The sequence below is a fragment of the Leptodactylus fuscus genome, chromosome 4, assembly GCF_031893055.1.
Source record: "Leptodactylus fuscus isolate aLepFus1 chromosome 4, aLepFus1.hap2, whole genome shotgun sequence".
Lineage (NCBI taxonomy): Eukaryota > Metazoa > Chordata > Amphibia > Anura > Leptodactylidae > Leptodactylus > Leptodactylus fuscus.
This window is the reverse complement of record NC_134268.1, coordinates 3,486,164-3,497,838: the sequence shown is the minus strand read 5'-3', so window position 1 is coordinate 3,497,838 and position 11,675 is coordinate 3,486,164.

The window sequence follows — 11,675 nt, the reverse complement described above, 5'->3', positions numbered from 1 at the left end:
TTATAGTAGTTATATTCTTGTACATAGGAGTAGTATTATAGTAGTTATATTCTTGTACATAGGAGCAGTATTATAGTAGTTATATTCTTGTACATAGGAGTAGTATTATAGTAGTTATATTCTTGTACATAGGAGCAGTATTATAGTAGTTATATTCTTGTACATAGGAGCAGTATTATAGTAGTTATATTCTTGTACATAGGAGCAGTATTATAGTAGTTATATCCTTGTACATAGGAGCAGTATTATAGTAGTTATATTCTTGTACATAGGAGCAGTATTATAGTAGTTATATCCTTGTACATAGGAGTAGTATTATAGTAGTTATATTCTTGTACATAGGAGCAGTATTATAGTAGTTATATCCTTGTACATAGGAGTAGTATTATAGTAGTTATATTCTTGTACATAGGAGCAGTATTATAGTAGTTATATTCTTGTACATAGGAGTAGTATTATAGTAGTTATATTCTTGTACATAGGAGCAGTATTATAGTAGTTATATTCTTGTACATAGGAGCAGTATTATAGTAGTTATATTCTTGTACATAGGGGTAGTATTATAGTAGTTATATTCTTGTACATAGGAGCAGTATTATAGTAGTTATATTCTTGTACATAGGAGCAGTATTATAGTAGTTATATCCTTGTACATAGGAGTAGTATTATAGTAGTTATATTCTTGTACATAGGAGTAGTATTATAGTAGTTACATTCTTGTACATAGGAGCAGTATTATAGTAGTTATATTCTTGTACATAGGAGCAGTATTATAGTAGTTATATTCTTGTACATAGGAGCAGTATTATAGTAGTTATATCCTTGTACATAGGAGCAGTATTATAGTAGTTATATTCTTGTACATAGGAGCAGTATTATAGTAGTTATATTCTTGTACATAGGAGCAGTATTATAGTAGTTATATTCTTGTACATAGGAGGTAGTATTATAGTAGTTATATTCTTGTACATAGGAGGTAGTATTATAGTAGTTATATTCTTGTACATAGGAGTAGTATTATAGTAGTTATATTCTTGTACATAGGAGCAGTATTATAGTAGTTATATTCTTGTACATAGGAGTAGTATTATAGTAGTTATATTCTTGTACATAGGAGCAGTATTATAGTAGTTATATTCTTGTACATAGGAGCAGTATTATAGTAGTTATATTCTTGTACATAGGAGCAGTATTATAGTAGTTATATCCTTGTACATAGGAGCAGTATTATAGTAGTTATATTCTTGTACATAGGAGCAGTATTATAGTAGTTATATCCTTGTACATAGGAGTAGTATTATAGTAGTTATATTCTTGTACATAGGAGCAGTATTATAGTAGTTATATTCTTGTACATAGGAGCAGTATTATAGTAGTTATATTCTTGTACATAGGGGTAGTATTATAGTAGTTATATTCTTGTACATAGGAGCAGTATTATAGTAGTTATATTCTTGTACATAGGAGCAGTATTATAGTAGTTATATCCTTGTACATAGGAGCAGTATTATAGTAGTTATATTCTTGTACATAGGAGGTAGTATTATAGTAGTTATATTCTTGTACATAGGAGTAGTATTATAGTAGTTACATTCTTGTACATAGGAGCAGTATTATAGTAGTTATATTCTTGTACATAGGAGCATTATTATAGTAGTTATATTCTTGTACATAGGAGCAGTATTATAGTAGTTATATCCTTGTACATAGGAGTAGTATTATAGTAGTTATATTCTTGTACATAGGAGCAGTATTATAGTAGTTATATTCTTGTACATAGGAGTAGTATTATAGTAGTTATATTCTTGTATATAGGAGTAGTATTATAGTAGTTATATTCTTGTACATAGGAGTAGTATTATAGTAGTTATATTCTTGTACATAGGAGTAGTATTATAGTAGTTATATTCTTGTACATAGGAGCAGTATTATAGTAGTTATATTCTTGTGCATAGGATGTAGTATTATAGTAGTTATTTTCTGTATTTCCTGCTCGCTGTTCACTAGATATTGACTACAATAATCGTACGTCTTCATATGGGAAGTGTTTATTAGGTTTAGCGGTCACATTTGTACCTGGTATTACATTATATTGGTTGTGTCATCTTTCCCAGGGACTGATTTCTATCTGTATTGTAGACTGAGGACTAGCATTACCTATATACAGTCTCCAGGGTCCGCAGCCTCCCCGTTCGCCATTTATTGGGCCATTCCTGAGCAGCATTATATCTGGATGTCGTAGATAAAGATGAACATCGGGATCTTAATTGCTTGAAAGCCGCCTCAATAAAGCTGACGCCCGGCATAAAATATTAAACCACCTTCTGCCGTCATAAAGAAGACACTTAAGAGTCAGGTGCTCAGACCGGAGTGCACGTCTCTCATCTTCGCTCCACTTTGTCCTTGTACCATCCCCATCAAAAATGCAGATAAACTGAAGTTTGGGCGGTGATGAAAGATACATGAGGCTTCTCCTATTCTGATAACATCCCGGCCCATCTGTCACCTCATCTCCCACTATTGTCTATGCAACAGTGAATTACATGGGGACGTGCAGAGCGGATGTCGACTCCTTGCCTGGAGATCCCTATAAAATAACGGAAAGTGGAGCATCTGCAAGCGCTGACCCCGTGAGGTGAATCCCTGGGCCTGTGGCTACTGGAGCCGGACCAGGCTATGGCTAAGGTTTGCAGGACAGGAATTATATTACTTATAGTCAGGACTCGGTGAGCGGTTCAGACCATAAGTGGTTAAATGTGACCCAAACCCGGGATAGACACTCTGCAGCCTAAGCATCGCCCACATTATAGCAGCGATATCAGGCCTAACATGGCGGCTCTAATAATCCACCGCAGGAGGTACCGCCAGTATCTATATGCGCCCAGGGTATAGATATATAGAACATTCTGTGCGAGAGGCTGGAGAGGTGACAGACTGTACCCGGTACGGCAGCGCGTCGCGGGCAGCGGATGCATTGTACGTCATACTGGCGCCATTACTATTCCATACACTATACTGGGAAACGAGAAACATCAGAATGGGGGGAAACGGTGAAAAGCTGCGAATGTGCGACAATCTTATAGATATCGTGTACGGCATTCACGTGTGGCCAAGAAATATCCAAAACTTAGAGAAATCCAAGTGACCGCTCCGGTCTGACATCTTGTTTGCACCACTTTGGGGATTATTTGGCGTTTTCATCACTTTTTACTTAATTTCTTGGGAGGCGAGAAGGCGAAAAAAAAGCCAGATCGGCCATTTTGATTCTTTTTCTTGTTGCAACGTTCACGTTTGGGCATTTCGGATACGGGGACACCCATTGTGTTTATTTAACCATTTCAGTACCGGTCAATATGTGGTTCTACTAAAATACTTTATAAGGCCGGAACCACCACACTAAACGTTGCGGGAACAACCACGCTAGGAATGCATTGTGGTTCTTCCTGCGGTGCTTTGAACAGAACGTTCACGGATTTTTCCTCCGCAAATTTTCGGTTACAAATATATGGGAAAGCCGCCGGCATTTCCGTAGATATAAATGACAAGTTGCAATTTTCAAAACTGTGACGGTTTGGGATACTGCAGCATGTCCGTGCTGTGATTTTTTTCCGCAAAGGGGGCATGGTATTCGCATGAATCCCATCCACTTTGCAAGTACTGTAAAACGCCGCAATTTTCCCGTGTTTGTGTGTTTCCGACGTGGCCAAATCGCAGCATTTCCGGCCCATGGGGCCCCGGCCTAAATAGCAGACGACCATAATTCCTTAGGATTTTCAACATAGCCTTTCAATTACCTTTATTGCACATGAGAAACTCGAGCAAAAACACAATGGAAACTCAACAAAAAACTCATGTGAATTTCTGCCGCGCAAAACTGAAAAACGTGATGAAAAACACATGTAAATGCACTTTTTTTTTTTCCGTGATAGAAAACGCAGCATTTTCTCTGCATTTTTTTGCTGCGTTTCCACCCAGTGGGGCCTTAGTCTACAATAGTTTTTTTCTCTTCATGACGGTAATTTTTATTTTGTATCGTCAGGGGCGGGGCTAGAACCTGCAAGAAGAGAGTTTATTGGAATATTATTTTATGCATTTTTTAATTATTTTACTTTAATTAAAAATTTTACTTTTCTACTTTTTTTTCTTAATTTTTTACATTGTGTCTCCACATGGTCATAATAGACTTTGGGGACATCAGATCAGGTTTCTTTTTTTTTTTTTTTTGGGGGGGGGGGTCTGATTTCCCCTGTACAGAGGCTGATGTATGTGTCCCCAGTTACAGGATGACTTTAGGGGAGTCCCGCTTGTTGTCACAGCCGATCCCCACTTGTCACAGCCCATCCCCGCTTGTTGCCACAGCCCATCCCCGCTTGTTGCCACAGCCCATCCCCGCTTGTTGTCACAGCCCATCCCCGCTTGTTGTCACAGCCCATCCCCGCTTGTTGTCACAGCCCATCCCCGCTTGTTGTCACAGCCGATCCCCGCTTGTTGTCACAGCCCATCCCCGCTTGTTGTCACAGCCCATCCCCGCTTGTTGTCACAGCCGATCCCCGCTTGTTGTCACAGCCCATCCCCGCTTGTTGTCACAGCCCATCCCCGCTTGTTGTCACAGCCCATCCCCGCTTGTTGTCACAGCCCATCCCCGCTTGTTGCCACAGCCGATCCCCGCTTGTTGCCACAGCCGATCCCCGCTTGTTGTCACAGCCGATCCCCGCTTGTTGCCACAGCCCATCCCCGCTTGTTGCCACAGCCCATCCCCGCTTGTTGTCACAGCCCATCCCCGCTTGTTGCCACAGCCGATCCCCGCTTGTTGCCACAGCCGATCCCCGCTTGTTGTCACAGCCGATCCCCGCTTGTTGCCACAGCCGATCCCCGCTTGTTGTCACAGCCCATCCCCGCTTGTTGCCACAGCCGATCCCCGCTTGTTGTCACAGCCGATCCCCGCTTGTTGCCACAGCCGATCCCCGCTTGTTGTCACAGCCCATCCCCGCTTGTTGCCACAGCCGATCCCCGCTTGTTGTCACAGCCCATCCCCGCTTGTTGTCACAGCCCATCCCCGCTTCTGCAGCTGTACGATTCCATGTGTCTGCTGAGAACTCTCTGGACCTACCGGTCTGTCCTTACACTACAATACAAGGGGCGGCCTGTACGTAGACAGTCTATGGGCGGTCTTTTATTTGTGATCTCTGAGGTTTTTTCTTGTATATTCGGCTTTCCCCCCGCTCTCTTCCTATTACTAGATTCCTTAATACTTTAGGGCATTTATTTTTCTTCTTGAGCTTTTGAAGGTTATAAAACTATTTTTTCATTCAGATTATTCAGTGTTTGCATCTTTTTCAGTGATTTACGGGGATTTAGGATTTTATATATTTTTATAGATTTTAGTTTTTAATAAATTGAATTTTTTTTCAATAGTTTTCATTCTGCAATCTGGTGATTGTAATGTAGGTGACATATAGTGTTGTACCCTGGGGTAGGGCTATAACAGGCAATATGGCGGTGGTATTGGAGTTTTAGTTAGTTATTTTTATATCTTCCTCCCCTTGTTTACATTACATTTGCTTTTTTTTTTTTTTTTTTTCAGATTTTCTGTGTACCCGGGGCTGAACCATAAGCTCCAGTGTCTCCAGTGATGGGAGGAATACGACGGCCCCTCAATCTAAACCCCTAGGACCCCGCAGATCATACAGTTCCTTGCTCTCCATTCGGTCAGGAGGGAGCCACATTATGATGGTGTCCATAGCCGTAAATACAGCGCTCATTGAGACATGTATATACAGATATTAGGAAGGCAAAGGCGGTAATATATCACCCTACCTTCTCTCTGGGATGTCCGAATGTTCTTACACCCGTCTCCTGCACAATCTCATATATATAAGTCCTGGTACAGACAGAAGCCGAGTGCCCAAATATATGTAGTAGATGCTTAATAGCCGCGTGTGCGGTAAAATACACATTTGCGGTAGACATATTAATGTACACAGGTGTGGTATAAATATTAATGTACATGTGCAGAATATTAATGTACGCATGTGCAGTAGAAATATTAATGTACATGTGCAGTATAAATACTAATGTACATGTGCGGTAGAAATATTAATGTACATGTGCAGTATAAATACTAATGTACATGTGTGGTAGAAATATTAATGTACATGTGCGGTATAAATATTAATGTACATGTGTGGTAGAAATATTAATGTACGCATGCACAGTATAAATACTAATGTACATGTGCAGTATAAATACTAATGTACATGTGCAGTAGAAATATTAATGTACATGTGCAGTATAAATACTAATGTACATGTGTGGTAGAAATATTAATGTACATGTGCGGTATAAATATTAATGTACGCATGCACAGTATAAATACTAATGTACATGTGCAGTATAAATACTAATGTACATGTGCGGTAGAAATATTAATGTACATGTGCGGTACAATTATTAATATACATGTGCGGTACAATTATTAATGTACATGTGTGGTAGAAATATTAATGTACATGTGCGGTACAATTATTAATATACATGTGCGGTACAATTATTAATGTACATGTGCGGTAGAAATACTAATGTACATGTGCGGTAGAAATATTAATGTACATGTGCGGTAGAAATACTAATGTACATGTGCGGTAGAAATACTAATGTACATGTGCAGTATAAATACTAATGTACATGTGCGGTATAAATACTAATGTACATGTGCGGTAGAAATATTAATGTACATGTGCGGTACAATTATTAATATACATGTGCGGTACAATTATTAATGTACATGTGCGGTAGAAATACTAATGTACATGTGCGGTAGAAATATTAATGTACATGTGCGGTAGAAATACTAATGTACATGTGCGGTAGAAATATTAATGTACATGTGCGGTAGAAATATTAATGTACATGTGCGGTAGAAATATTAATGTACATGTGCGGTAGAAATATTAATGTACATGTGCGGTAGAAATATTAATGTACATGTGCGGTACAATTATTAATGTACATGTGCGGTACAATTATTAATGTACATGTGCGGTACAATTATTAATGTACATGTGCGGTAGAAATACTAATGTACATGTGCGGTAGAAATATTAATGTACATGTGCGGTAGAAATATTAATGTACATGTGCGGTAGAAATATTAATATACATGTGCGGTAGAAATATTAATGTACATGTGCGGTACAATTATTAATGTACATGTGCGGTACAATTATTAATGTACATGTGCGGTACAATTATTAATGTACATGTGCGGTAGAAATACTAATGTACATGTGCGGTAGAAATATTAATGTACATGTGCGGTAGAAATATTAATATACATGTGCAGTAAAAATATTAATGTACATGTTCAGTATAAATACTAATGTACATGTGTGGTAGAAATATTAATGTACATGTGCGGTACAATTATTAATGTACATGTGCGGTAGAAATATTAATGTACATGTGCGGTAGAAATATTAATTTACGCAGGTGCGGTAATCTTGTTGTTCTTATATACGTACAATATACTTCAGTGTTGTGAGGTCTTCCTTTGCTCTGGGCTAGTAGTACGATGGAGCTTCCAGGTCGGCACCCACAGGTCAAGGGGCAATGGAACTGGCACTTTGACATTACAAATCTGTAATAACCTAAAACTTCTCCCAGCTGGGGGTTTGTTACCATTGCATCTAGTACAGACAATCCTCTACGAGATAAACAGTCTAACATCTAGACAAGAACATCGGGAGGAGTGTTACTAAAAGAATAAAAGCCCAAGGATAAAATGCAACAATTTTCTGCGGGCGCTCAGACTCAATCACTTTGTCGCTTCTTTCGCTTTTCCGTGGCGTAGACTTGCAGTATAAATTACTTTATGACATAAAATCTAGTGAATCCGTCAGTCACAGGGGCCCCTCCCAGAGGACTCCCGGGTATTCAGCCCCTGTTTCCAGGAGTCCGGCCTTATAAGTTGTCACCAGTATCCGTGAAGGTAAAATGTCAGCGGCTGTGATAGCAGAGAGAATAGTCAGATCACAAGCCCCATCCTGATTCATTGTAACAAAACCTCAGCTGTGAGTATTGTCTGTACAGGGTTTCTATATAATCTAAGATACATACATGAAACCAGACAACAATCTGCAGTGTAACGTGGAGGATAGAGCGAGGACTGACACCTGACTGCAGGATCTGACAACACACCGTCTGCATGGGAGCTGCGTACACAAAACGCTGAGAGCAAAGTTGTTGTAAACGTCTTCACTCCGTCCACTACAAAGCGCTCAAGACTGCGAGTGATCGTCCGGATTCCAGAGCCCTGTACAGAGCAGCTGCGGCAGTCATAGGTCAGAGGCAGCGCCGCCTGTGTATCCCGGCACAGCAGATCTAATCACAGGCGTCTAATGTGCGCGGCAAGCGCGGCAGACCTGTTATTATTTTCGGTTGGCTGTCATCGCGCCCCTCTCCTGGCTGGAATAATTAAGATTAGTCTGTACGTTCCGTGGCGCTCTTATCTCCCACTTCACAGTAAACTCCTCGTGGCTCAGTGAAAGGCTGTCAAGCAACTCAACGGGGCTAAGAGTGAGGCGTTTAGAAATGAAAGTGCGCCAGCCGGCACCGCGCTATTAAAATCCATCGGGAAGAGCCAGAGCGAAGCAGCGACGTGCCTCATCATACAGGACGCCGCTACGAGGGAGGAAAATGAGGATATCTCCTATGGAGAGAGCGCCGAGATAAAAAACCACAAAAGAAAGGAGATGGCGTCACATTATTATTTCCTCAAGCCTTCAGGCTCCCCGTATCCTGCAACACACAGCGGCACGTCCACCGCCACAGCGCCAAAGAATCACAAAATACAGCACAAAAACTTTATACACAACACAGGAGAACGGAAAGTTTCATCGGGAGAATGTGGGACATGGGAGGGCCTGACGACACCATGGGGTCAGCGGGCGCTACGTATTGGAAGGAACAAGACCCCCAGCAGTACAGAGGATTTCAGGAGAGGAGGTCACAGGGTGAGCGTTACATAGCGGAGGAGCAGGGTCACAGGAGTACAGAGTATGTCAGGAGAGGAGGTCACAGGGCGAGCGTTACATAGCGGAGGAGCAGGGTCACAGCAGCACAGAGCATTTCAGGAGAGGTTACAGGGTGAGCGTCACATAGTGGAGGAGCAGGGTCACAGCAGTACAAAGTATTTCAGGAGAGGAGGTCACAGGGTGAGAGTTACATAGTGGGAGGAGCAGGGTCACAGCAGTACAGAGTATGTCAGGAGAGGAGGTCACAGGGTGAGAGTTACATAGTGGGAGGAGAAGGGTCACAGCAGTACACAGGATTTCAGGAGAGGAGGTCACAGGGTGAGCGTTACATAGCGGAGGAGCAGGGTCACAGTAGTACAGAGGATTTCAGGAGAGGAGGTCACAGGGCGAGCGTTACATAGTGGAGGAGCAGGGTCACAGGAGTACAGAGTATGTCAGGAGAGGAGGTCACAGGGTGAGCGTTACATAGCGGAGGAGCAGGGTCACAGGAGTACAGAGTATGTCAGGAGAGGAGGTCACAGGGCGAGCGTTACATAGCGGAGGATTAGGGTCACAGCAGCACAGAGCATTTCAGGAGAGGTTACAGGGTGAGCGTTACATAGTGGAGGAGCAGGGTCACAGCAGTACAGAGTATTTCAGGAGAGGAGGTCACAGGGTGAGCGTTACATAGCGGAGGAGCAGGGTCACAGCAGTACAGAGGATTTCAGGAGAGGAGGTCACAGAATGAGAGTTACATAGTGGGAGGAGCAGGGTCACAGCAGTACAGAGTATGTCAGGAGAGGAGGTCACAGGGTGAGCGTTACATAGCGGAGGAGCAGGGTCACAGTAGTACAGAGGATTTCAGGAGAGGAGGTCACAGGGTGAGAGTTACATAGTGGAGGAGCAGGGTCACAGCAGTACAGAGGATTTCAGGAGAGGAGTGTGCTGATCTTATAGGGGAGGTCACAGGGGGAGAGTTACATAGCAGAGGAGCAGGGTCACCGCAGTACAGAGTATTTCAGGAGAGGAGGTCACAGGGGGAGCGTTACATAGCGGAGGAGCAGGGTCACCGCAGTACAGAGTATTTCAGGAGAGGAGTGTGTTGATCTTGTTGACCTGTGCACTCTTGTGACTATGTTAGCGAGGACATATGACAGGGGCAGTGTCCTCCCAGCAGCACAGAGTGTTTCAGGAAAGAAATTACTTATTTTGTGGGACGCAATGAGGACAAAAGGCTTCAATCAGCACAGAGTATTTCAGCAGTAATTCTAAAGGAAAAAGTGGGAAACCGCACATCTCGCAGCTAAACCCCCAAATCCGCTGGAGCTCTGAACCCCAAGAACGGAAAATTCTGTGCACAACAAACGCTGAATCTAAATCTAGGTGAAATGTTCAGGATTTCTATGTCTAATCTTATCTTGTCTTATCTTATCCATCGCACGACCGCGGCCTGGCAGTACAGAAAGTGTATGGGAAAATCTTACACAAACTATAACATTGGTCTGATAATGGACAATCCCTTTAACCATGTGTGACCTCCAGTAATGCCAGGCAGCCGCTGCAAAGCCACTAATAAGAACAGAACGGCTCAGCCTGTCCATAGAATATAATGTAGATATGGCAGCGCTCAGTCCGCCCGTCACTCCAAGGATCCGTATACAGATGTAGCACTTAATACATTATATACACTGTGGCAGAATCAGGAGCGGAAACAGAACAAGGGGCGCATTCTAGAAAAGAGTATACAGGAGGATTCGTCACAGTAACTTCTATATCGCCATCATATTCCGCAGCGCTGTACGGACAGTGTCAGTCATTGCCCCATGTAGGGCTCACAGTTTACATTCCCTATCGGAGAACCTGGAGGAAACCACCGAACACGGGGAGAACATACAGACTACACGCACATGTTGTCATTGGTCAGATTCGAACCCTGGACCCCAGCGCTGCAAGCGCTGACCCCTGAGCCACCATGCTTAGTGAAGATGAAAATATACAAAGTTTCTCCAGATTTGATGCGATTTTAATGTGATATGTCGTCACTTGCCGCATAAGGAGCCTCGGGACATGGAGAGACTCTAGAGCTGAAGACGCCCCTCGCGTTCCAGATGGGAGCCGACACCTGGCTGTGGGGGGCATCTCATGTTACTAATTGGCAGGGAGGTGAGTGTTATCCCCCCGCACCACGCCGCTGCCGCGCGGGGCTGCCGCTTCGCTCTCTGATTTCTTATTCGGCGACAATCTCGCAGCTTTTTAAAGAGAATGTAAATAGTAAAATCTGTGACGATATCGATTCAATGGCTGCAAAAATGGAAAATAAAAATATTCAGCTGTTTAACAACATTCCTCTTCATTGAATAATAATTCTGCAACTTTCTCAGAATCCGCCGACAATCCGAGGTGAGAGCAGGTGCGCAGCTCCGGAGGTAGAAATGCAGCGTGGTGACAATAGATTTACATGACAACCTGATGACTCGGGGCGCCGTAAACTGAGACTTACAAAGCAATAATGTATATGTGTGACACCTGGAGAACCTGCACAGCGAGGAGGAGGGAAGATACAAAGTAATCCTCGGCCAAAGATACACCACACTAATGGCACAACCGTTTTACAATAGCTTTCTTCTAGGTTGGGACCGGATGACTTGAAGATAGAGGACAGAA